This window comes from Podarcis liolepis (assembly GCF_965112155.1).
Source record: "Podarcis liolepis genome assembly, chromosome: 5".
NCBI lineage: Eukaryota > Metazoa > Chordata > Lepidosauria > Squamata > Lacertidae > Podarcis > Podarcis liolepis.
The window spans coordinates 30739717-30767010 of NC_139556.1; the positions used below are offsets into that span (position 1 = coordinate 30739717).

General features: G+C 40.2%; 2 long non-coding RNA genes across 3 annotated transcripts in view; one reads left to right on the top strand and one right to left on the bottom strand.

Moving 5' to 3' along the window:
* LOC310706671 overlaps positions 1-27294 on the bottom strand; it is a 276435-nt gene that overhangs the window by 169942 nt on the left and 79199 nt on the right. The window lies entirely within an intron of this gene.
* LOC310706698 overlaps positions 2803-27294 on the top strand; it is a 139856-nt gene continuing 115364 nt past the window's right edge. Inside the window, exons 1-2 of one of the 2 annotated variants that reach the window (XR_014526080.1) lie at positions 2803-3029; positions 18995-19061. This is a non-coding gene — a long non-coding RNA (uncharacterized lncRNA). The remainder of the gene's footprint in view (positions 3030-18994; positions 19062-27294) is intronic. The other variant, XR_014526081.1, reaches the window with a different exon arrangement.

Consider the following 27294-nt stretch of genomic DNA (forward strand, 5'->3'; position numbering starts at 1 on the left):
ACTAGTCTGTGATGCTGGATAACACAATAGTTATATGAGTTTAAAACGTTTTAGCAAGCATTTGTGAATCAAGTAAGTTCTGTCATTGCATGCATGAAAAATCTTTTGCCGTCCCATGTTTCCCATGGATGAGGTTCTGGAAAACCATGTCTGTGGTTCTGGAAAAGCAATTCCAGAATGGGATCATCCCCAAGCAGATTTCTCTGTGTGGAAGGAATAGTAGGCACAAACTCAAATGGTAGAAAGATACTGTGGATGAGCAGAGACAGAAATGGTGATGTTCAGCTCACAGACCAGATGGGCTACTGTGTCTGCTCATAAGGAGGATGAATGTTCCAAAATGCCTCTGTAGACTCTAGAATATATCATTGATACTAGAGGTCACAGTAAGCACAGAGGAGAGGCTTGTGGTAACGCCAAGTTATAGTGACTAAGGAGCCCTAGCTATCAAAGCAGCCCCCATGTGCACTTTTAATTTCCACAGCACTGTTTGTCTCCAGAACTTTCTTATTGTTAGAAGAACAGAGAGCTAAATACTTCCCCAGGAAATAAAGCAAGGTCAGAAATGAATTTTAACAAGTTTTACTGAAAATCATAAAATAGAAAATACAATATGCTCAAATTACACAGCATTTTAAAAGGGTTTCTGAATAAATTGAAATTAAAGTAATGATACAGAGAAATAATTAGGTTTTAACAGCTTGTGCTATCTTGAAATAAAGAGTTACAAGAGAAAGGATTAAGATTCCTGTAAAAGAAATAAGAATTAAGAGAGATTCAACCTAATTAAAGTAATAATTCTTTTCCCTTCTACTGGCCAGGCTGGAAAGAATGTTTCCTCAAAAAAGAAAAAGAAAAAAGGTACTTTACTTTATAAGCTACTGTACTTTAGAGAAGGTATCCTTATTAGTATAGCACAAATATACTTTAATTCCCTAGAATTATACATATTGTATCTACCTATGAATCATCATTTATATTATCCCTACAAGTAAAGCCTCGAATTACATATAGCCAGGTCTACAATGAGAAAAATACCTGCCAAGTTTACCAGCACATCCTTGAGTCCCTGAGAAAAATATTACACAGTTTCTCTTTCATTGGGGTCACCTTATTTTCTGTCTCTTGACCCATTTTAACTACAATATTCAAAGGCTTAGTGAAAGAATAAATTATATCAAAGCATTTTCTGTAACATTCTTAACATATGTCTTTCATATAGAAGCACAAAACTAATTGGTAGAAACCATTACTCTCCCATCAGAGCTGTCCACAATCTAAGATCTTGGGTAACGTGGTTCACATGAGATACGATGCAATGGATGTATGAATAAACAAGACTCAATCTTTAACAAAAGTCATTCGCGCTTTCATCTGCTATTTTCCATTCTGCAGCAATTGGTTTATTTGCATGTCTTTCTTCTATTTCATCAGCTACTGATGCAGTAATATAAGTTGTTTTTTGGGGGGTGGGGTGGGGTTACGTATCTCACAGTGTACAATAGACACACATATCCCAGCCGTCAACAGATGTTTACAAATCAGCTACCTTCTGTGTGCTCCCTTTCAACACTAAAGAATTTTCAGAGGCATAAAACAACAAAGAGTCTTAAAGACAAAATTAAAGAAGTGTTTAGTGGCCCATCACAAAGTGATCTATGGTTCTAACCTTGACTACCCAGAAGGAAGTCCTACTGAATTCAGTGAGGTTTACTCCCATCTTAAATTGGGTTAGGGCTGCAGCCTATCTCAATAAGCTTGACTTCAGAGTTCAATATTAACTTGACATAACGTTTCATTTCCCTCACTCAGGCATCAGGGAGGGATAGTTTAGCACCCTGCTGATATTTTGCATTTTGTATCTTGGATTATATGAATTACTCCTGCCACTGAACTGCAAATAAGTCCCGCCCCCATTTTAACAATTTATTTAATAAACTTGTATTTTATTCAGAAGATGGCAATGTGCGTGTCAGCTGAAACATAACATTCAAGGTAATCAGCGAGCCCCACTGAATTCTGTGAGATTGACTTCTCAGCCATTGTGCATATAGTCTGTCTCAAGCAATGACCAACTTCAATACAGTGGCAATTATACATCAATGAATATGTAAATAACATATATTGCAAATTAATTTACTTATCTATTTATGTATAAAGTGTGCAAGTTAGTTGTTATTGTTGTTTAAGAAAACTAAGGTGAAAATAATCCACAGCGAGAATCTGTGCCCATGGTAGGGTTGAATGAGCAAATGTAAGGACATCCACTTGACAGTCCTTTTTCAATGGATTCAATGGCCAACGTGTGGTCTCTGCCAAAAGCTGTGGCTTGACATTTCCTCTTCCTCACTCCCCATAACATTCAGTTAAACAAACTGTGAGAAGTGAGATCACTGTGTGCTATGTTTTGCCATCCCCATTATGCTTCATTGCCTGCAATTTGCCTTATGAAACGTTATGTGAGGGTGAGGAGACGAGGAGGAGGAGAAGCTCCCAACATTAACTGCCCATCAGCCTCAATATTTTATTCTAGCTCCAGTAGAGCCAAATTATACAAATTCTTTATTCTACTGGCTCAACATCAGCATTCACAATCAATCTACTTTCAAGCTCTAAAAAATGAGACAATTGCACTTTCCCTTGAGCTTCAATTTTCTTCAGGCAAACTGCCCATCTAAATAAGCCAATACAGGAGATGGGGGTGTCACTTTGCAAGCCCTCCTTTTGCATGGCAGCAGAGCGCTGTGGAATGCTGGTCCTCAGGGAATAGCGGTGTTGCCTGGGCAACCAACTGCCAGAGGGCAGAGCTGAGGGAGGAAGTGTAGAAAAACTGTGCTGAAATTGAGACCTTTATTTCCTCTCTGAAAGAACACTGATAAGTGTTGGGCACTCAGGCCTGAGACTGGGCAAGTACCTAGGGCAAGTGACAAGCAGGAAGATAAAAATGAGGTCGTATGGTGGCATCAAAGAGGATCTGATCTGGTGGCATTCCTCGATGGCAGTTTGCTTAAAATGGAGGAAGACAGCAAGTGAGTCCTGGGTGGTGACCAAGAGGATGAGCTGTGGTGTTGTTGCAAGCCCCCAAAGGCTATAAAAACTCCTAGGTCTGTGGCAAATAAAACTCAGGAGCTGGGAGGAGATAAAGTCCAGCCATTTATTACTTTCCAAGCAATAGGTTGGATTACTCCGCAAAAACTGCAACCACGATTCAGCGGTCTGGGGGGTGATATTTATAAGTTTTTACACAAAGCATTTCAATTTTCTCCAGTCATATGCATAGAAGTATTTCTCATTACCTCATTCAGTTATTGGATACATTTCATATCAGTGCGCTTGCGCTGTAGCCTTTTCCCCTTCTGAGCATTGCCCCAGGGTGAGATGATAGAGGAGTCAATGGACACCAGGGTGAGGTTTCACAGAGAAAGAGTTTATTCAGCTCTGCGCAGAGGCGGCCAACGGAATCGCTTCCAAAGGCTGGCAGGCCTTACAGCATGTTGGCAAGCAATTTTTATACCCTCCTCATCACCCCATACATCGCCATCCCTTTCCTTATCCAACCATACTACACAATTCAACACATTCTCTTATCTGGCTCGTGCAGTGCCCTGTTAGCCCTTCTTCATTGGTCCCTGACACCACCCTCTCTGAACATGCGCACTTGCCTAGCTTGCCTAGCAAGTTTTATATAATCTGTTTATGGCAAGCACCGCCCGTACATGCTTCCGCCGAGGCCATTTCCCTTATCTTCTCTTTGCACGTTCCAAGGCGTTCCCCTGACCTTTATTTCACATTCTTGTGTCCTTCAGCGCAAACTTAGCATAAGCATCGGCTGTTTTGCTGTCATCTATATGGCCTCAGTGTAGAAACATTGTGTTACATTTTTATAGCAAAATCTGTTGTGCGTTTGTTGAACCTACGTGTAATAGCTGTGTATGTTCTGCAATAAAGATGTTAGCAGCTTCTCTTCCCATGGCAAAGGGCACTTGCATAACAAAAGCTTTCTTGGCAGTTTCAGAGCTTTTGCAGTTTCTTAGCATTTTCTTAAAGCGATAGTCTATCATTTTTTAGGGGCCCTTGGGGCCCCTCCCACAATGTGAAGGCCCCAGGAATAACAGTTGGTCATTCCCTCCTCTGACTAGCAGTCCTGGTGGCTCAAGAAACAAGAATCCACACAGTTCTTGGTTTGAGCCCCATAGCAGCTGATAGTAAGGATAGTAAGGAAAGACACAATCGCATACCAACAACTTCTACATAGCTCAGTTGTATGAATAAGTAAAAATGCCATCTGAAGAACACAACAAAAGAATTATTGACTCTTGGTTGGTGTTCCTTTCCAAAAATTATACCAAACTCCTCCAAAAATCGTTATTTGAGTTTCTATCATCTGAAAAGGAAATGAGCCACATGGCACAGGGAACATTTGGTATAAAAATTCCTTTCCACTCCATACTCATTTTGTATTAGCAACATTCAGATGCGATGCAGTTCATGGAAGTTTCCCCATCTCAAAGGTATGGGCCAAGAAAAAAGTTTAATGCTATAAAACTCCAGCTTTTTAAAAATAAATAAATACGGGGCAATTTGGGGACAACATCTATAACTTTTGACACTTAAAAATATTGCCCAGGTTGTTTTTTTCATGCAAGGATCCTGTATTTCAAATATACATGTACTTGATTAAGCATTTCCCCATGGTGTAAAAAATCCAAGCTGAATGTCAGGAAGGAAAACACAGAAAATCTCTTTAAATGTTTGCCTCCATATCCCCTTTTATTCCATTCAACATTTGAACAAATTAAAGTGCTCTCTAAAAATCCATGTACAGATGTGTTTTGATGGATGTATTCAAGGAAAGGTACTATTTTTGACTCAGTATGCAGGCTGTGTTTTACTGTAAGAACACTGTAGAAAGTTATAAAGGGCTAATTTCCTGTAGAAATGCTTAAGAGAGTTGTTGGCTTTAAATTAGTTTTATAGGTTATGTAACTGTGTTGTGTGTATTGCATTTTTAAAAATGCATTTATTTTAGACTCTGGATGCTGGCACTGTTTGCCATAGCCAGTATGGGGTGTTGATAAGTAATGCTGCTCTCTGTGAGGAAAAGCCACACCAGGGCATGGGTGGCTCCATATATGTAGACTATGCATGCAATGTGATCGGAGTCCAGTGTCAAGAAAAAGATCTCAAAGCACAGTCAGTGGTATCTACTAAACTCTCTTGGCAAATGTCTACTTACTTCTGAGTCTCCACATTACAATTACCAGTTATCTGTAGGTTTTCCTGTCATCAACACCCACTTCTTAGTTCTCTTCCAGAAATGCGGCTATTATGTGGCATGTGTAGCATCTTCTCCCATATTGATTTTCTGATCCAGACCTCATATCCTAGTCTGGCAACTGTCTTAACTGTTAAAAGACCTACTGATAGCAGTAGCCAATGCTTCCATCTTGATATCCAGTTGGCATTAGGCAGGCATGGCCAAACTTGGCCCTCCAGATGTTTGGGGCTTAATCCAGAATGAAGACCAATGTCCTAGTGTTTTTTGCCCACTCCTATCCTGAACGTCTCTTTGGCATGGTGAAGGGACTAGAATTCACATTTATTTAGCTTGCTCTGGTGAAAATAAATTCTAATCAGTACTATTATAGAGAGTGACCCACAGAGAGGGAGAAGGAATGAATGACACCTTTGTACTGGTTCCAAGCGTGCTTGTCTTTTTGAGGAGGGGAATGGAGAGCTATCTTTACTCTAGTGGGTTTGCTTAGCTTAGTGAAATTAGTGAGCAGGAACCAGCTTGCGACTACTAAAAATTAGTCAGTCCAACTCATTACCTGAATTGGATAGGTTTGTAGAGGTCTGATACTTGTTTAAGTTAGCTATAAATGGATCTGAAGAGGTCAAAATGCATTTTTTTCTGCATTGCCTTTGATTGTTTCAATAACTGTTTTTCTATTCACTGTTCAATAGAGGAAGATCACTGCTTTATGGTCTGCCTTCATTATTAATGTCTGAAAAAGGAGTTTGCCAAGAGCTTCATTTGAAAACATTTAATTTTTTCAGCATTTAAATAAATGCAATATATTATGATATAGTAATTAAAAAGCATCACTTAGAAGGCTTCAAAGTATAAATCAGGCTATGTAAACATAAAAAGATTAGATTATGATGATGGATCTATGAATATATATTCTTTCCTAAATCAGAGGGAATCAGTAATCAAATCTTTATATGTAATGAGTGAGCAAAGCTCCAAAAGGCATAAAATGTTTTGCCTTAGATACATTTCTGTTTTGGAATATTCCAGGAGCCAAATACAGCTTGAATATTTCCTTACATGTCTAAATGGCTTTGAAACAGCAACAGATATAATTTTGCAGAAAGAAAGAGATGATGAGAGCCATTAAAAGAAAGTGGAGATCTAAGCAAGAACGTGAGTGAGATTAAATGGTTGAGGAAGGTTGGCAAGTGTTTTCTATTCTTTCCCTGAACGCTTTTCTTACAGAAGTAGGTTTGAAGCTGGTGTTAAATCTAAAGCTATTGTGAGGAAAGTAAACAGAAGCTTCAAGTCCCGGTTGGATCATTTCCCCCACTCAATTCCTTCCTTTAGCTAAGACAACATGGCTGAGATGATTGGGGGTGTTTGTGTGCGACTGACAGTGAATTTTCAGAGACAGCAGCCGGCTTGGAGACCGCTGCCCACCAATACTTGGTCATGTTGGACTGCAACAATGCTCATTATTATAGTGGGTAGTATTTGTAAAGCTTATTATCCATAGGCTCCCAGGTGCCATTACAAAGCTTTGTTGCCAAATGCAAAGCTTAAATTTTGTCCATATGAATGGGTAGAAACCACTCAGCTATATGGGAATGCTCTTGGCACACCTGTGAGTAGCTAATTTTGCTCTGTGCTCTTGTCCCATCACCCGACCCCATTCATTTAAAACCAAACTATCAACACAGTTGCATTTTAAGCTAGGTTTCTTAGTCATGCTGTTGAAATCTGCCTTTTATGTGTGCAAATCTTGTATTAAGCTGTAGAATTTAGCAGAGCATAAGCTCACTGAACAAGAAGAAAAAAGTTGGTTTATCTTGTGGAGGATTATTAGTTTCTAGATAGAGATTAAGCTATACTCTGGCACAAGTAACCTTCAGGAAACCATTAATTCGTTGATTGGAAAAGTACTTTCCAGTTTTGATGTTTTAATGGTTACATTTTGGCATGATGAGCCAGCATTGTAGATCTGGAAAATAATAGAAATGTCATTTCAAAAGTCTCTAGAAATGTTATTCCTCCTGGTTGGTATCTTGGTAGATTCACACTACTTAACTAAGCATGATTCAAGCCCCGCCTCCCTTGACAATATTCAATTTGGAGGTGATGCACAACCAGTACAGCACATTTTAGACTTAGGTAAAGGGTAAAGGGACCCCTGACCATTAGGTCCAGTCGTGGACGACTCTGGGGTTGCGGAGCTCATCTCGCCTTACTGGCCGAGGGAGCTGGCGTACAGCTTCTGGGTCATGTGGCCAGCATGACCAAGCCGCTTCTGGCGAACCAGAGCAGCGCATGGAAACGCCGTTTACCTTCCCGCCAGAGTGGTACCTTTTTATCTACTTGCACTTTTGGCGTGCTTTCAGACTGCTAGGTTGGCAGGAGCAGGGACCGAGCAACGGGAGCTCACCCCGTCGTGGGGATTCGAACCACAGACCTTCCGATTGGCAAGCTCTAGGCTCTGTGGTTTAACTCACAACAATATTGCAAAAATGTGTCACATGTGCTTCATTAAGGACCAGCTTATGTAGAATAAGGTAGTAAAGCTGTCTAAGACGCCATCTCCTCAATCTGCAGGGAGTTTGAATGGTTTATCTAATGAACTTCCTGCATGTAAAAGCTAGCAATTCAAAGAAAAAAAAATCATTCAAACGCCCCAACTTGATATCCCACAATTTTTTATAGTGAGAACCTTCCTAGTAGAAGAGCATTCAAACATCCAACCCCCTCACCTGCAGGCTGAAATCGTACAACCCAAGGAACTTGTATCTGACCTCCCCCTTTTTGTGGCATCTTTGCTTATAGGATCATACCTGTCTGATCAGCTGTTCCCTAAAATTAAATAGGCAGTTCTAATTGTGGAGTGATTTTTTGCCTTCACTTTTTTTTTATTCTGGTGTAACTCTTCCAAGTCTATAATTTCCCTCTAAGATGCTAACCTTTTGAGACGATTGACATGAGAAAGCGCTCTTTCCCCCTTAGCCTGTTCATCATGCTCAGATGATAAACCTTCACCTAATTTCATTTCAGTGAGACAGCTACTGAAGCATTCCCCCAAGAAGTACATAATTTAATGGTGGAGCATCAGTCAAGACAAATTAGACTGATTGGTTCTGTATATGTTCCAGCAGGAGCAACATGAGATAGGAGGTGGCTGAACATTTAGATTATTGACAAAGTACAGTTCACTCCTAAGAAACAATGTAACATTGTTTGGTCTTATAATCAATAATAATATACTATTCCATGCTAGCCAGCAACAATAGACACAGAACAGAATACAAAGCAGCCTTGGACTTGCCCAGTGGAGTTATTTAATTGTTCAGTGCTAAGAATGAGTGCTGACACAGTGGTAAACACAAACAGCAGTGGACAAAGGATAATATTTTCCGCAGTTGTTGAAACGTAATTGGCAACAGCCCTCCAAATCTCAGTTTCTAACTGATACTGTACAGAATAATTTTGATAAGCTGCTAGTTTAACTCAGATAAATAAATACCTTATTTTCTAAGCCATTTTCTTGTTTTGTTGTTTCAAACTTTTGATAAGCTGCTAGTTTAACTCAGATAAATAAATACCTTATTTTCTAAGCCATTTTCTTGTTTTGTTGTTTCAAACTTGCGTTCCAGTTTTCCCCCCACATGTTAATCTGGCTGGTACTAACATACAAAATAGGGGCATGCACCACCCACAAGATGCAGTTCACATCCTGACTGGGTGCATTGGAAAGCTGCCTGCTTTGGTTCAAAGCAATGTGGAGGCTGTTCAGTTCAGGTCATGGTCGAAATCCAAATCTGCATCGAGGAGAAAAGAGCTTTCTTTATCCCCATCCACTATCCTGGGGAACTGAAAACAGCAATATAGTTTTGACAGAAGTGGATGAAATTCACAGACTTTTAAAAATATTTGGGGAAAATATAAGGATATATGAATCTGTTATCTACCTGGTGCTTAGAATTAGAGAGGGGTGAATTTGTCATTTTGGTTTCTCTGTTTTTCATGCTGCATTTGTGATACTTCCCTCAGTTTCTGTGTGAAATCTGGACACTTCTCATTATGTGCAATTTTTCAAGTATCTGCATTTCCTAACAAAATGTTTTTTGGTACATTAATTTCATTATCGTATGTATTTTGCAAGCACTTCTGACTAATGCCTTCAAGTTCGTACACATTATTTTGTTGGGGAAATTCATCACAAAATTTGAGGACATGCACATCTTGAAGCAGAGCTGTGTTTCTGCTCACATATTGTGAATTTGGCAAGTTGATGTTAAAATGGTAATTGAATGCGTTTCACCACCATCCCTGCTCTAAACACAGTTCTGGTGTGGTTGAAAGTTGTGCTGGTTTACAATTACTTCTACTATCATAAATCATAAAGGCACCACAATCAAAGTAGGAAGCAAAAAATAAAATAAAAAATAGGAATGTAATGCATGCTATTACCACAATCAAGTTTTGCATTATATTGGAATAAAATTCCTCAGACATTTAAAAATGAAACCACCAAGTCAATGCTTAAATCTTCTATTGACTTGAGCTCAGACTATGTTTCGACCTCATGGCCTCATAGCAAGCAAGTGTTCGTGAACTCCAAAAATCTTTCTTCCTGTTCTTTTGCTTAGCCCTCTCAGGACTCAATTGACTATGCTCCTTGATTCTCCGTTTAATGAAGAGCTGAATGTTCCCATCTCTATATTCACCGAGTCCGTCATTATAAGCATTATTCTCACAGAAAAGAATAAAAGGAGGGTATAATCCTTCAAACAGAAAAGAGATGAAATACTAGGAAGCCAAAAATTGCCCAGGAGTCATCCCTTTAAAAATGTCCATCGGGGGAAACGAAATGGCAGGCAAATTTAGAACTTCAATTACAGTTGTTCAAAGTATCAAAGTTACAGAAATTTGAACTTGACAGTATATTGCCTCCTTAAAAAGCCAGGGTCAGACATGTTTCTGAATCATGCAGAGAGAACCCATTCTGTACCCAGCTTGATTGTATGACAATGTACCTTTCACTTGATTTCTCACTTGCCAGATATGCAGGGCCTTTTTTTCAGCCAGAACTCGCTGGACCTCAATTCCGGCACCTCTCAGGTGGGCACCATTGCCATTATAAGAGAACAAGGGAGGTGTTCATGGTGAGTCCCAGAACCTCTTTTTCTAGAAAAATAGGACTGCAATTCTGTGTGGTGGCATTTTTAGGTTGAGATTATTGATTCCTCTCCTGGAATTCTTGGATTTTTGATGGATATTTAAAACAAGGGTAGAACTATTCTGCTACAACCCTATGATCCTTAGATCCCAATAAATTCCTTTTAAAATAGTAGTTCAGGGCTTGCCAACACAGTACCCATGGCTGCCAGTGGGCCTGTCAGTCCCTCCTATGTTGCTTGCAAAAAGTCTCAGCAAACACCACCTCGAAAATCCCCAAACACAAGGGACTGTTCCTGCTTAGTTCCTGTTTTCACTGGTTCAGCTGCATTGAGCACAAATCCCTCCTTAAGCATGCCCAAGTGTTATTATATGACAGGTTTCGATGCCCCAAAGCTTCTTTCATGGCGGTGGCTGATGTAGGTGCCTTTTCTTCCATTGATGGGAAAGCAGATTGTCCTGCCTCTCTTTCAGCCATAACACTACTCCACCACAGCAGCCATTTTGTGTTGCACCACATCTCACAGCAGCCATTTTGTTACTGGCGTCTGCAACACTTTCTCAAAATGCCAGATGTGCCCATTGGGTTGGTGACCTCTTCAACAGCACTGATTAGTATCCTATGCATGTATGAAGCTGTGCTCTGCTCAGTCAAGCCATTGAGGGGAGGGTACTGTCTTCTCCCAGCGAGGTTCTTGCCATCTGAGATCCTTAACTGACTCAACCTAGGGGTTTTATGCATGCTAAGTCCCCCCCTCCCACCCTGGCTGTTGAATTTCTGTATATAATTGTATCATTATTCCTGACATTAAAATCAACCTTCATATTGTGCATGTGCAGTTTGCATCAGTGCACTTTTAAAACATCATTGGATCGTTTCAACTCTGGCTGATTATATCGTTATTTGTTACTTCTAATACAGACTGAAGTCTCATGAGAATATGTTTCTCCAGAGTTATTTATAAATTGCTTCTCTTTGAATGTGGACAGGTGGTGTTAGGATGGTCTAAATTACTGTTCTTCTACGGAAAGCCAGGCAATTAAGGGGGGAGCCTGCAATGCTCCCACTAATTGTGTTCCATACTGCTGCAGCACCCGTGTTCTCAGCCCTGCCGTGTTCCCGATTAATGTTTAATGGGAAAGCAGCAGGACCCAGCACATCAGCATTCCAGGCTGCAGAATGACATTGGAAACTAAAGTGTGATCGCTAAGAAATGATTTCTTTCCTCCAGTCTGAATACCTGGTTAACTGCTGTTAACAAATCCATATTAAAAATGCAAGTGAATCTTACTAAGGCAGGACTTGGCAGGAAACTACACATCATGTATCACTGTGTATTATGCTTTGATGATGAAAAATAGGCCAGGACATGGGTAGCAAGGTTGTTGCTCTTGAGCTCTTCATCTGTACTTTTTGTTTAAAAAATAATGTCCAAAGTCTCCTATATGAATATGAGTGCCGTATTAGGCTAGATTAATTGTCCATCTTAATTTAGCAATCTGTTCATTGCAGAGGTCAGACAGATTACCCCTCAAACATTCATAACAGGACAGGATGATGGTGGTATGTATCCCTTGTAGTTAATCTCCAGCATCTGTTGACCAGAGGCACACTGTTCCTTTGGCTGTTGTGCCTTAGAATCCACAAGCAGACTATGCTGAGAATTGGCACTGAGCAGATACTTGGCTCTGCAGAGACCATCTTTCCACAAGCCAACGCTCAGCTGACAGCTGAGCTATGTACCATATCTGCTTTGGGGAGCCTTCGTTGACTCAGATGGTAACTGCAAGTATGGTTAGCAGCACATGTTGCCAGAAATTGAAACAAAAGGCACCTAGCCACTTCAATTTCGTTTCTTATGAAATGACTAATAAGTGTGTGAAAAAGGGGTTGGTTTTCTTTATCTCTTTCATCCCTTACTTGGGGGGGGGGGGACTCACATCTCTCTTGACAACAGTTGATTTGGGCTGCTGCCATTTTGTTTCCCAGAATACCTTAAACTTTGTGGTGTTCCAGGGGATTACAAGAAAAGAGTCAGGGTGAGGAATGAAAATAAAATCTGTGGTGAGATTGGCTCAGTTGTGGTAGCAGCAGCAGGGGGAGTAACAGAAATAAGTAAGAACACCGGAATGAAAACAAATTATTTTAATGAATGACTTCAATGTGATTTTAAAGAAAGAATGTGTTACTCTGCTTGCTCCATTGACCTGAAAGAGAGATGTGTGCCGCAACCGCATAGTCATCTTTGACTGGACTTAACTGTTCAGGGGTCCTATACTTTTACCTGCTGCAGAGGGTCTGGGACATGTTCAAAAGAGTACACTTAATTCATGCCTGCATTGGCCATATGCCTCATAATGTGCACTCTGCGCTGTCCTGTGACTGTGCATTTTCAGTGCAATTAATATTGATGAGAAAGTCATCTTTTAGGGAAGCTAAATGCCCATTTCTGTTCATCTCATTTGCAGTGATTGCTACTGATAAGCTTCTGAGGAACCCCTGGGTTCTGAGCAGCACAGTTTGAAGCATTGTGGACCAGATAAATGCAAGCAATCAGATTTATTTCACTGGTAGCAATCATATGGAGTTCTCCCTGTAATTAAAGCAGATATTAATAGTTAGGTTTTCTAGAATTTGCTGGCAGATGGCACTGCATATTGGAGAATTTCACATAAATAACAGTATTATGAACATATGTCTGATATATATTTTAAAATGTTGCATTCTTAAAGTACAGTGATGTAAAAAGACTTCATGGGGGACTTTTAAACATAGCTGAGCAAACAGCTGTGCTGTGTTTTTGATGAAAGACCCATTTTTTCATGTCTGCTTGTACAGGGACATTAAAACACACACACAACAAAGTTTCGGCTTGATAAGTATAAAGCAAAAGGGAAAATCAAGATTTGACAAGTAAGATCGAGAGTTAAGTGTTCTCGTTAGTATATCTGGTACCTAGAGAAAGCCAATTCCCATATCAACATGCCCAGATGTTAAGATCAGCTGCTAGTGTTCTCCAGGTTGTCACTGCCAACAGGGAGAAAGTGAATTGAACTAGGGGAGAGGGCATTTTTGTGTGTGTTCCATTTCATGAACTCCCTTCCCACAGATGCTTTTCTGACACCAAACTTTCTATTCATTAGGCACCAGGCAAAACCCTTTTCTATTCTTCTAGACCTTTAAAGCACAATCCCACAGCCACTTACTTGGAGGTCCCATTAAACTCAATGGGGCAGACCTATGAGTAGTCATGCACAGAATTGTATTTTAAGGTCTTTTAGACCTTAATCTTTTAATTTACTCTTGCTTTATGACTGAGTTTATGTTATTATATATTATGGTTTTCATTGTAAGTTGCACTCAGATCATTTTTGAAGAAGAGTAGTGTAAACATTTCTCAAATAAAAACAGGAAAGAAGCTTGTGGAATTGTAAAGACTAACAAATTTATTGTGGATTAAGTTTTGTGGCCTAAAGTCTACTTCATCAGATGCAGCAACTGCAATCCTCATTTGGCAGGGTGATGAGCAGAATATGTAAAGAAAACAAATAAATGTTGGAGTCAAATAGCAATGGAATCCAAAATTGTGATCATTCAATTAGAGCTTACACATATGCAAAATGAGCACAGTGACACTTCACCACAGCAGTTTTTTGTGCATATTTATTATTTTGCATACCATGGAGCTGTGTGAGTATGCACACTGGTGCTGTTGAGCTGAAGACACATGATCTTCCTAAAGCTGAAAGTAATTGTAGGTGAGCACAAAGTGGCAGTGTTTTGAAGGCAAATTAACATGGCTGCCCCCACCCCGGAAATTATTCAAATAAATACTTATTCAGGCATTAAGAGTACCTCTGATCATATTCAGAGCACTTTCATATTCAGAGCACTGAGGGTAATTAAGTTTTGGTTTTTAAAAAAGCAACATATCTTCAGGATACACTTTTGAAAAGCAGAATGTCAATAATAATAATAATAATAATAATAATAATAATAATAATAATAGACTATTCATGGTGACTAGTTCTGGAGTGGGGGCCCTAATTCAGTAGTAGGCTACATGTTTTGCATCCAGAAGGTCCCACTGTCAATCTCTGGCATCTCAGAAGAAATTTAGGTAACTGTGCTAAGAAGGATCTTGCCAAACAGCTGCACTGAGTCTAATTTAATGTTCTGGGCCACATAGAGCAGCGATCCTACTCTGTGTAGGGCACCTACAAATACAGATACAGCAGTGGTTTGACTCAGTATATGGGTGCTTCACATGTGCGGACAACATTCACACATACCCTTTCACGTAGCTACAGTTATGCACTGCTTCCATGAGGCACATGTTCAAAAGGGTGCTTTTTGGTATTATGGTATTGATATGTACGGGGGACCATTCCTGCAAAAAGTGCTGCACATAGTACCAGTATGTGCTAGTCTATTCTAAGTGGATAGCAAAAATCCCTTCAAGTAACAATCCTATAGTGCTTTGCATGGCACAAGTTCTCATGGAATGTGTTCTTATTAGTAGTGACAGAACTTGTGCCCATTCTCACCGAGGTTTTGTGCATTAACCGGAAGCTTAGGGCCTGAGTGCTAGGAATGTCCTTTACTAAATTTTCCCTTCTCAGAAGGTAATCGAGGAGTTTATGGAGGGAAAAAGGGACTCCCATTAAAGAACTTTATGATGCACAATGGGTTTCTGACCTTGTGTTTTTGGCAGGTATTTCCACACCTCTTAACTTCTGAAATCTCACACAGCAGAGTGAAGTTTAATTGGCATTTTATCTTATGCACTGAAAAGATTTGAGGCCTAATTCCTCATTTTGTGGAGCATTTTTGAATAATTATGATCATTACCAAGGTATGTAATTAAAAAATGAAACAAAAGGGAACCCCAGGAGTGCTATGTTACATTTTCTGTACCTAAGACAATACTAAAAAGCTGTCCAGGGGCTTCCAAACTGCAGACTGTAATTCCAGTTTAATTCCAGCTCTGGGGAAGCACCTCATACTTTGGTTAATTTCCCTTGAAATCCATGCAGCTTTGATAGGCCATGAGTATGTGCCTTAAACATATATTCAAGTGGTTTTTATTTTCTTAATATCTGAGAGAGCCACACCGTTACTGTGAAAAAGTAGCTAAGCATTTTGCTATGTTGCTAATGGGAGGAAAAATACTAAACTTATTTCTTGGACTATGATTGAATTCTTAAGGTACTCTGGTGTCGCGTGAATATGAAGGTGATAGGATAAATACACAGATGTGGTTTAGGTAATCTTGCCAAATCAATGTCTATTGACCTATGTCTAATACTGACAAATACCGACATGAAATATAATCCAGATAGCCCTGAAAAAGCCTTAAGCATTACGTGTACCAAGTTATTGAGTCCAGGAGGTGGAAAGTTGCACTCTCCTGAAAGGAGCAGGTCTATAGCTTGTAGGGTACACCTGGGCCCAACATTGTCACTGGAGGTTCAGGTGCCATTGGTGTATTCCTTCCAACACAATGCAGCTCAAATCTGGAACACCACCTTCTGCATCCAAAATCCTGTGCTAGTCATGTGACCCATGTGAGATCGCGGACCTGGAGAAAGGGCTTTTTAAAGGAGAGATATTGGTCTGAAATTGCATCAGAGCAAGGTGACCAAAATGGTCACTGTCACGGGAAATGGGGTTGCTTGTGTGTATACCTCCAGCCATTCCAAACTGCTTAGGGGTGGTTGTGTCTTTCCTTGACTGAACAGCCCTTTGCGCTGCTGCTCAGTCGCTAGCAGAATCCGTGAGTGGCCGTCTCCTAAATTTCCTCCAGCATAAGAATTCCTTAACGGTCAACCTTCGCCTCGCCTCTCTGCGCGGAAGCCTTCTGCGCAGAGTGGGCGTGCCGAGTGGTGGTCCTCCACCCTCCCCACTGACTTCACTGGAAGAGTCTCGGAGCCTCCCCTCCGAACTGCTCTCTGCCTCTCCCTTCTTCCTGGTGTCACCTGGACTTCTTTCCCCAGAGGACATTCTCTCTCTTCCCTTACTAGTCCCCTCTCCTGCAGAATCTGGGAGCCTCGCCTCTCCACTATGCTCTGATGTCAGTTCCCTGACAGTCGCTGTAGTCTCATGAAAAAAAAATTGGATGTCTCGGTTTTTGCAGGGTAGTTGATGGGTGCTAGGAGTATCCCCCCCCCCGACTTTTGCTGATTTGCTAACTACAGCCTCTTTTGAACAGTGATGTCTTGGCCAAGGTATTCCATGTTCTGGTAACTTCCAAGGTGGATTACTGCAGTGCACTCTATGTGAGGCCGCCCTTGAAGACCCTCAGAAACTTCAACTGGTCCAAAAAGCAGCAGCCAGATTATCGGCATGGGTTCCATCTAGAACTCATATAATCCTCCTTTTAAAATAGCTACATTGGTTGCTAGTTCATTTCTGGACCCAATTCAAAGCCCTAAATTACTTAGGCCCCAGATCCCTGAAATATTCCCTCCTTCTCTTCTGTTGTTGTTCTACTTACACAACAGATTTCTGCTTCAGATATAGTTTTCCTAGTAAAGGGCCTCTGTGATGCTGAAACTGCACCAGTTGAAGCTCTTCTGCTGAAAGGTGCACAGTATCTGTTAGGTTAAAGAGTGGCAACTTTAGGCATTGCACACATCATTCCTCTTTATTATCTTGCAAATCCCATCCCCTGATCCTGTTGGGAACAGGATTTGCCAATTCTGTAAGGAGGTTCACAGTTGTGACTTTAATACATAAGTTTGATAGCAAGGCGAGGTATATGTTGACATTATCTATCTAGTTTTCAGTCATTGAGTTTTCCTTGACTTCTTAGGTAGGGATTAAACTTTGTTTCATTTTTTAGTTGAATCCATTGTTTGAATCTGATTTTTTGTTAAAAGATTATTCATCTCCTATGGCTTTTAGTAGTTCTTCACTTTAAGGAATAATCTCCACTTTATGGGCAGAACTTTCTGAATCCTCCCCTTGTGTGCATGGCACTGCTGGAGAAAGTATAGAAATGTCTATGGCAATAAGATCTATTCTGTATTATGACCATTATCTGTCTTAATGTAACAGCGTTCAAGCCCAGACAGTCCGTGATCAATGCACTCTGAGAATATCACAACAGCTATTGAAAAAGCAGAGATAACACTAGTGACAGTAACCTAACTCAGGGGCAGGTTTAAATGCACATCAAGGAAGCAATGAAACCAAGAAGAGATAAGTGGGAGCTCAGAACTGTATCTCCAGTGACATAAGCAATACACTTTGAGTAGTGATTTTCAGACTGTCGGCTGGAAATTTTTCCATCAGTAAATAACACAAATAAAAGGAGACTTTCTTGGGCAGCAAGAAAAATGGTTGTAGGAAGAGTTCAGAATTATTACAATTTTTTTTTCCAGCCAACTAGCAATATATTGAATTAGCTTCCCAGCTCTCTAGCCTGTTTCTAGGAGTTTCTGTCTTTTTAAAAATCTGGCTGTTTGTTTTTTTTAAGGGTGCCAGTTACATAGCAGAGACAGAAAAAAGATGTGATTAAAAAGATGTGAGGAAAAAGGAGCTGGATAAGTTGTTTTGGTGATTAGGAGGTTTAATCTGAAATCACATTAGATTAAGCTTGTTGGTGTCTCTGGTATCTTCTCTTACACGATGGGTGTTTGTTTCTGTTATGGATATATGTTCTTTATTAATACTATTGCTACAAGGTTGTCAAGACCTTTGGATGGGACAATAAACTTATGAACAGAAAAGCTCCTATGGGCTAGAAACCTTTGTGGATTTTGTTATAAGACCTGTAAGGTCATTTGAAACTGGTCTATGCTTTTGGAGCTCTGGCTCATATATATATTTTCTCAGTGAACTCTTCTGTTTCTCCATTGCAAGATTGCTGAAGGGCTGGAATACTGGGATCATTGAAAGGTTCTTAAGAGACGTTAAATTAAGTATAAGAAATGTGTGCACTTCATTTTGAAATACTGTTTCATTTATTTCATAAAACTGGGAGTTCACTTAACTCTGTGACTTTGTTTGTTAAGCAGAGTCTCCTACCCATCTCTTACTTTCTGTGAAAGCTTATAAGATACGTGTCTGTGGGTGTATTTAACCTGTGCTAAAAAGAAAGTTAGATCACAACTTGATCCCATCTTGCAGTCATGAGAATCCTATAACTAATTACTGAAATGCCGGCAAACTGGGTGATTGCTAAAGTTTAACGCGGGTGGCACTGTGGGTAAAACCTCAGCGCCTAGGACTTGCCAATCGAATGGTCGGCGGTTCGAATCCCCGCGGCGGGGTGAGCTCCCGTCTTTCGGTCCCAGCTCCTGCCCACCTAGCAGTTTGAAAGCACCCCTAGGTGCAAGTATATAAATATAGCGGGAAGGTAAACGGCATTTCCGTGTGCTGCTCTGGTGTTGGCTCGCCAGAGTAGCTTTGTCACGCTGGCCACGTGACCCGGAAGTGTCTCCGGACAGCACTGGCCCCCGGCCTCTTGAGTGAGATGGGCGCACAACCCTAGAGTCGGACACGACTGGCCCGTACTGGCAGGGGTACCTTTACCTTTACCACTTTACTTCTGTGGTTTTCAGGATTCCAGTTTCTTTTCATGAATGGAACAGAACGAGAAAAAGAGTCAGCAGGCTTCTATATCAGTAGGTGCAAAAATATTATTTCCTGTATAACTTTGGTTAAAAAAAAATAAACTTATTGTATCTTATTCACATGATAATGCTTGCATAATCCCATTTTATAATAAAGCATGAAAGCCTTGATTCCCATTACAACTGTAAACCACTGCATAAACCACAAATCAATAAATGTACAGTATGGTTTCTCCATCTCTTCTTGATGCTATAAATGAATACTGTAAATTGCTTTCTCACACAATTTGTGCAATAATATACTTAATGGATTATGAATGACATGGGTGGAAGTTGACATTAGCACAGCAATTTCTATTTAAATGTGCTTCAGACATAAATGCATGGTGTCTCAATAGCAGACTATCTGAATACATACACCCTTGAATTTGTATTTAGCAAAATTTGGTGTGCTAGAGATTGATGTGGTGAATCATTATTAACTAATACAGTACCTGTGCATGTATATCTGTTATAGATCTAAATGACAGGTTTCTCTGGTCTCTCAAGAAAAGTGGATTTCTGAATAGCAAAATTATTTCAAATAAGAATGCTGTTCTCATTTACATAAACCAATCAGCTCAGAGCTAGAATCACCATTACATTGCATCTGCTACAAAATGGTGCCTTAACCAAATTGAAGCCACTGAAAAAGTGAAGTTATCTGAGAGTTTCCTTACGTAAAGTATACAGCTGTCCTGCCTCCTGTATTCCTTGCCACAGTTTAGAACATTGTTTGCCAATCTCTTGCTTCTAGAGGTTTTTGACTACAACTCTCATTAGCCAATGGCAGTGGTAGTCCAAAACACCAGTTTGGCAAAGGCTCTTTTAGAACATGATGGGAATTCATGTATGATGAGATGAGGGAGAAATTCAGTTAGTTCACATTTAAAGGCAAATTACCAAAACTGCAGTTTCTGAAACAATAAGTGAACCAAAATGCAGCTAGAGACCCTCCAAGTGTCCCCATTTTCCAGGGACGTCCCTGATTTAGAGAAGCTGTCACAGTTTCTGAGTTGATTCTAGAATGTCCTACTTTTCCTTAGGATGTCCTTATTTTCATTGGAGAAATGTTGGAGGGTATGGAGTTATCCAACCCCCAAGCTGTCTGAAGGCAAACCTGTATAGGGAAGTTTGGAAACTGCCAAAAGTGGCTGGGGCAACCCAGCAAGATGTGTGGTGTATAAATAGTAAAATTAGCATTATGGAATGGGACATCCCTATTTTCATCGGAGAAATATTGGAGGGTATGCAGCAATAATTAAGAATTAGAACCATCGTTTTGAAATACTCCTCAGATATGCCTCTAAGATAACTAAATGAGAACATGATTGTGTACCATTGGAGATAATAGTCATGGATATTTCAAGTTGTCATTATTCTATGAGTACATCTAGATCCATTTTGAGCTGTACTTTAAAAAACAACACACCAGTAGCACCCCTGTCATGGTCAACATCTTAACAGATATTACTTCAGAAGCCAGTGCAGCATAGGCAATTGAAGACATCGTGGGATGGGGTGTGCACCATTGGTGTGAAAATATGGGTGTTATAAGAGTGTCTCCTCTTTAGCTCTTAAATATTCCAGGATGCATCTGTTCTTTATGACATACATCCAGTGAGAATGGGGAAGAATCTTTAGAAGAAGGAATAAAGTGCACCATCATTTGAATGCAGCTTTTTCCACAGGAGACCAATATCTGTCACATATACTAAAATGTCAGCACCAGCAATAACCTTCCAGTTCACGAAGAAAGGATCATGCTGAATGAATGTGGATTTCTTGGTCATTCGAAAGTGTTTATAGCTTGGACAAGCCATTACATAAAGCCTTTAGTGCTGTGGAATTACAGATGGAGAAAGGAATTTTACAGATGGGCAGTTTTAGTTGATCAGGTTATAGTGTATGCCAGGGATCATCTCCATTTAACATCTAGGGCACCAAGAGGTGAAAGCCAAAGGGGAAAAAATGAGAGCACTACCACATGAAAAACACTAGTTAATATCTGAGCCACGCTGTTCATCTTACTAATGCAGGCAGTTGTCTTCTATTCAGAAATGAGAAAGTAAAAGGAAACGGCCAAAATTAATTAAGCAATTAAACAACGACTTCTTTCCTGCATTTTGAGTCTCCTGTGACTCAGCATTCTTTGCAACTTATTTACCCATGAATTGTGATTTTCATGCTGGAGGTTGGATAGGAATACATTTTGTTAAAAGAGACAGACCAGACCATTCAGTGTTGTTTATTTATTGCTCAGTTATTTTAGGCTGCTCTCTCTGTTGCTCCCCTGCCTCTCCCTTGAGATGATTGTCTTTGTGTCTTCCTTTGTTGCCTTGGAAAATATATATATTCAAAATGATATTTAAAAGAATGCCTGATATATTTGCAACCTTTTGAGAAGAATTAGAATTGGAATCTCATTAACACATGATGCAATCCATCAGACGAGGACCTGTTTCCAGTCCCCTGAGCAAGCTTCCTCTTGCTGGCCTCTCCTATTGTAGTTTGGTTATTGATTATTCTTCTCCCTTTTCATTGTTTTGTGTTTCCATCCAGTTTTTAGCAGTGGGGGGGGGGCGCTTAGAAATACAGAACAAGGGGAGAGAGCCTTTTGAGGCGATCTGCTTGAGTTGGTGGTGGGACGTGAATTGTCAGGTCAGCAGTGTGGTCCTCTGTTGTGCTCCTTTTACTTAGAGTGACCAGCACCACTTAACTGCAAGGCAGAATGGTGAAGGCTGCTTTCTGAAGCCCTGGGAAGAGGATGTTATGTGCCCACTTTCCAGGCTTTAGAAGTTGCTGTTCCAACTTATAACTTTTCTAGGTTCAGACTTCTTGTTGTTGCTTGGAAGAGAATTTTTTTTTAAATAAAAAAAATCAAATCACCTCCAGTCTGAATTGATACAGCCCAGAAGCATATACACCCCATCATTACTACAGAAAATTGTTTGTATGTCTGTCTGCATGCCCTCCAACATTTCTCCAATGAAAACAGGGATGTCCCATTCCATAATGATGATTTACTACCGGTATTTATACCCCACACATCTTACTGGGTTGCCCCAGCCACTCTGGGAAGCTTCCAACGTATATAAAAACATAATAAAACATTAAACATTAAAAAAAATTCCCTATGCAGGATTGCCTTCAGATGACTTGGAGTTCGGATTTGTATTCCACCACTGAATCCAGAGCAATCCTCAAGGAGAGCTTGCATAAAATAATAAAATGCATAGTTACATTAGGTGATGTGGCGTTTGCCCATTCCTTGTGATTATGTTTGTACAGGGGGGTGGAAATGGTTAATGTACATTGACCAATGAGAAAGCTCAGAGGCGGAGCCCACCTGGTTTTGAGGCTCAGCCCAGGCGTTTACCATTGGGAGATAGAGGAGTGAGAGTCAGACAGAGGCAGAAAAAGGTCGAACATAGTGGTTGTGACAGTTAGAGTGAGAGACAGGAATAGAACTGAGAGAGAAGAGTGTGACAGTGTGAGATAGTGCCGCATCTAGTTAAGGGTGTGCATCTGAGAAACCATTCTGAACATATTTAAAACTTGTTTGTTCTTCAATAAACTTTAATCTTCGTTGCTGACTTTACAACATGACTGAGACCCAGGATTTCACCAGAAGAAACCTGGTTGGTGGCAGCAGAAGAATAAAGCAGTGGTGTACAGGTCAATAGTCCATGAAACGACCAGGGGCTCTGTACAAATGCCACAGGCTGCTGTATCCCATGACAGATAGTATTTCTCTGGAGCAGCCCATTCCCTTCTGAACCTTAGTTCTCATTAGATTGTTGTGGCTATTCTCATTGCTTTTTACCCCATCTCACTTCCCTGACACTACTGGCAACAAGATGGTCACTTGCCTAGCTGTGCACTCTGTATTCCTTTCCCCATGGGGACTGCAATTTACACCTATTATTAGAAAGATGATCTATGATCCATGAAGCAGCTTTTATACTTACCGAAGATGCTGTTGATTCCTTGGATGTCCATATCCCAATTACAGCTCAGAGAAGTAAAATAGTTAGAACATTTCCCTCCAGTATGGTGAAGTGGTTAAGAGCGGTAGACTCGTAATCTGGGGAACCGGGTTCGCGTCTCTGCTCCTCCACAGGCAGCTGCTGGGTGACCTTGGGCTAGTCACACTTCTCTGAAGTCTCTCAGCCTCACTCGCCTCATAGAGTGTTTGCTGTGGGGGAGGAAGGGAAAGGAGAATGTTAGCCACTTTGAGACTCCTTCGGGTAGTGATAAAGCGGGGTATCAAATCCAAACTCTTCTTCTCCTAGTCATATTAAATTCAGAATCTTTGTAACACCATTGTTTACTGATATATTTGAATTTGCATCAGGTACAGAGGTTCAGATCCAAGATTATGTTTCAGGAAATGTGATACTGACTCATAATTTCTCTTCCTCTTTGCATATGTTGAGTATGAGCAAGTCAAAATTAGTACTCTTAAGTCCCAGAAATCACACTGGGCATGCTTTAGGTATGTGTTGTGTAGTGCAATCCAGGTTTGCTCAGAAGTGCATCATACTATGTACAATGAAGCTTACTAGCAGTTGATTGTGCATAGGATTGCACAATCTCTGAACGGTGGCCCTTTCCTTGTTGCCTTTTTCTGAACACCCCTTTCACCTTAAAAAGGTGATCAGAATCAAGGCCAGTCCAGTGCTGAGTTTTTAAAATTTCCTTTTGGCCAACTCACTCTGAGATGTCATTGCCTTCCTTTCTGCTGCACCATGCCCCTCTCTAAAGTTCAGCTTGTGATTCATTGCAGCTTCTAACTCCTTGACAGGCCTAATTCCCCATTTTATTGTATGCATTTGCTGTATGTGATCTCTTGCACTTGTCCACTTTATAGTTCTCAGATGATTACTCTAATTTATCAAGGTCACTTTGATGAAATTTTTGGTTTTCATAGTTCCTATCGTCCTTCCTAGCTTTGCATCATTAAAAATTGGGTTCAAATATTCTTCAATTCTTCGTTTGAGTATGCATTAGAAAGGTAGGATGGCATCAGATACAGAACAGCCTCCTTGTCAGTTTAGCATTCACTTATAACTATGGGCTCAAGCCAGCCAAAATTAAGCACTGCTAAGCCCCATTGATTTCAATGTGAGAATTAACCACTCTCTCCCTTTAAAACCAATAAGACCTAGAAATATTAGATTTTAGTTCAACTGCATGTGACTTTTGGAATATGACCCATTTCTAACATTTGTGGACCATTTTTCACCACTGTTCAATTCATGGTGCTATTCTTGATCATTGAAGAACTCATGGAATAAGAGGAGAGGTCTTCTTATGACCAGGAACTGATTAAGGAACAGGAATTAGAGAAAGGGACAAATCTCTCAATGGAGGGATGTGGGAGATAGAGTCCCTTAAGAATCAATATTGGGACTTGTGCTTTGTAACTTGTTCATAACCACTCCAGAGTTAGGGGAGAGGAGCAAGGTAGCCAAGTTTCTTGATGATACCAAATTGTTCAAGATGGTTAAAGCAAAATAATAATAATAACAATAATAATAAAAATAAATAAAAATAAAAAATAATCCCCCGAAAAGGATCACTCCAAACTGCGTGTATAGGCAGTAAAATGGAAAATGTAGTTCAATGTAAACATGTGTACACATTGGGACAAAACAAGTCCTAAGTTTATGTATGCACTCATGGGGTCTGAACTGGTGGTAAATGACCAGAAATGAGACCTCGGGGTAGGTAGTAGGGGGTAGTTCAATGAAGATGTTTACCCAGTGTACAGCAACTATGAAAAAGGTGAATTCCATCTTACAGATTATTACATAATATACTGAAAATAAAACTGCCAATATCATAATATTAGTTACAGATAGGTAGCCGTGTTGGTCTGCCATAGTCAAAATAAAAAAATTCCTTCCAGTAGCACCTTAAAGACCAACTAAGTTAGTTCTTGGTATGAGCTTTCATGTGCATGCACACTTCTGTATCTGAAGAAGTGTGCATGCACACGAAAGCTCATACCAAGAACTAACTTAGTTGGTCTTTAAGGTGCTACTGGAAGGAATTTTTTTATTTATCATAATATTGTAATACAAATATGTGTAGAGAGCACACTTGGAATTCTGTGTATAGTTCTGGTCACTTAACCACAAAAAGGAAATCACAGAGCTGGAAAATTATCAAGGGGTTGGGACATCTGCCCTTTGAAGAAAGGTTGCAATATCTGGGGCTGTTTAGAAAATAAAGAGGAGTAAGGTCTCCACCCCCATCATTTAGCCCGGACACTGAGGTCCAGTTTCAAGGGCCTTCTGGTGGTTCCCTCACTGTGAGAAGTGAGGTTACAGGGAACCAGGCCGAGGGCCTTCTCGTTAGTGGCGCCAGCCCTGTGGAATGCCCTCCCATCAGATGTCAAGGAAATAAACAACTATCTGACTTTTAGAAGACACCTGAAAGCAGCCCTGTTGAGGGAAGTTTTTAATGTCTGGTGTTTTATGGCGTTTTTAATATTCTGTTGGGAGCCGCCCAGAGTGGCTGGGGACATCCAGCCAGATGGGCAGGGTATAAATAAATTATTATTATTATTATTATTATTATTATTATTATTATTATTATTAGGTGGGGTATGAAAGAGAAATACAAAATTATGCACAGGGTGGAGAAAATCTGTCTCAGAATTATACAATTTAGGGCCACCCAGTAAAGCTGAATGTTGGAAGATTCAGGAAAGACAAAAGGAAGCCCTTTATTCATACAGCACATAGCAGCAAATCTATGGAATCTGGTCTGACATAGTGATGGCCACCAACTTGCGTGGCTTTAAAATAGGATTGGTCAGCTCATGGAAAGTAAAGGCTTTTCGTAGCTACTTGACATGGTGGGCATATTCTCACTCCTCTATCAGTATACGAGTTGCTGGGAATCACAAGTGGAGAGAGTGCTGCTAATAATCAGGTCCTTTGAGAAGTCTCCCCATAGGCATTTGGTGGCCACAGTGAAAACATAATTTTGGACTAGAAGGCTCTTTGGGCTGATCCAGCAAAATTGTTCTTTTGTTCACGTGTCAGAGTATTTAAATAATGAAATACCGGTAGTACATACTTTCTCCATGTATCAGGGGCCTAACACACACACAACTCTACACAATTAGAAGCCTGAGTGAAGAGGTAAGTTTTTAACTGGAGCCAAAATTCAACCAATTTTAGGTGGCAGCAGTATTTCAAGAGGAAAGGCATTCCACAACCGCAGAACCACCACTGTGAAGGCCCTCTCATGAGTCACAGTACTGGGGACCTTGCATGGTGACGGTTTAGCAAGTAGGACTATCCTGGGAGATCTAGGAGTCTGTAATGGATCTTAAGTCATTTAAGGCTTTATAAGACAACGCTAAAACATTGAACTAGGTCTTGGTAGTGTAAAGTACACCTATTGTGAATGAAATTCAGCTCAACATGTCAGTGTACCAGTCAAAAAGCCACAGTTCTACAATGGAACAGGTGCTGCAGTATGAAAGCATCATTATGAAATGGAACAGAAATTCAGACATTATAATAAAGAAAACTAATGCAATATTCCCCACATTTGCACTCATTCCATGCAACCCCATCCAATTCTGAGATACAGGAACTTTACCCACAAAACCTCTGTCTTCCCAGGATTCAATTTGAGTTTGTTAGCCCTCATTCAGCCCAGTATTTGTATGTCCAGACATTATTTCTGTGTCTAATGTGGCATTGTGATGGGAAAGACGGTGAGCAATTGAACTGGGACATACCTGTCTGCCTGCATTTAAAAGTCCTCAAAGTACAGTGGGGTGGACAGGCTATTGAAACCAGTTCCATTATTTGTCCCAGACGTCCCAAGCTTTGCCTTCATTTTCAGAACTACCTTTACATCTTAGAACAATCTGTTTCAACAGTGCTGTGGAAATGCTTAGATCTCTTAAATACAAAGTTGCTAATTTGGATGGATCACTTGGAGGCCTAGCTTTGATAATGGCAGAGGTTTCATCAGAGCAATTTCTTGTCTGGTTGGAACAGGTTCATTAAGCTAAAAACACACTCAAATCAGGCATCTGCTTAACAAATGCTCATGGCAAAACTAATTAGATTTGCCAGGTTAGTGCGAATCAACAGAAGTCCTGTGAGATTCAAGCAATATTATTTTTTCTGAAATAAGGCAGGCTAGTTTTGCAGGCAAATTAACATGTTCAGATGGGTTCAGAAAAAATATTTTTGAATAATTTGTTTATGTATCTT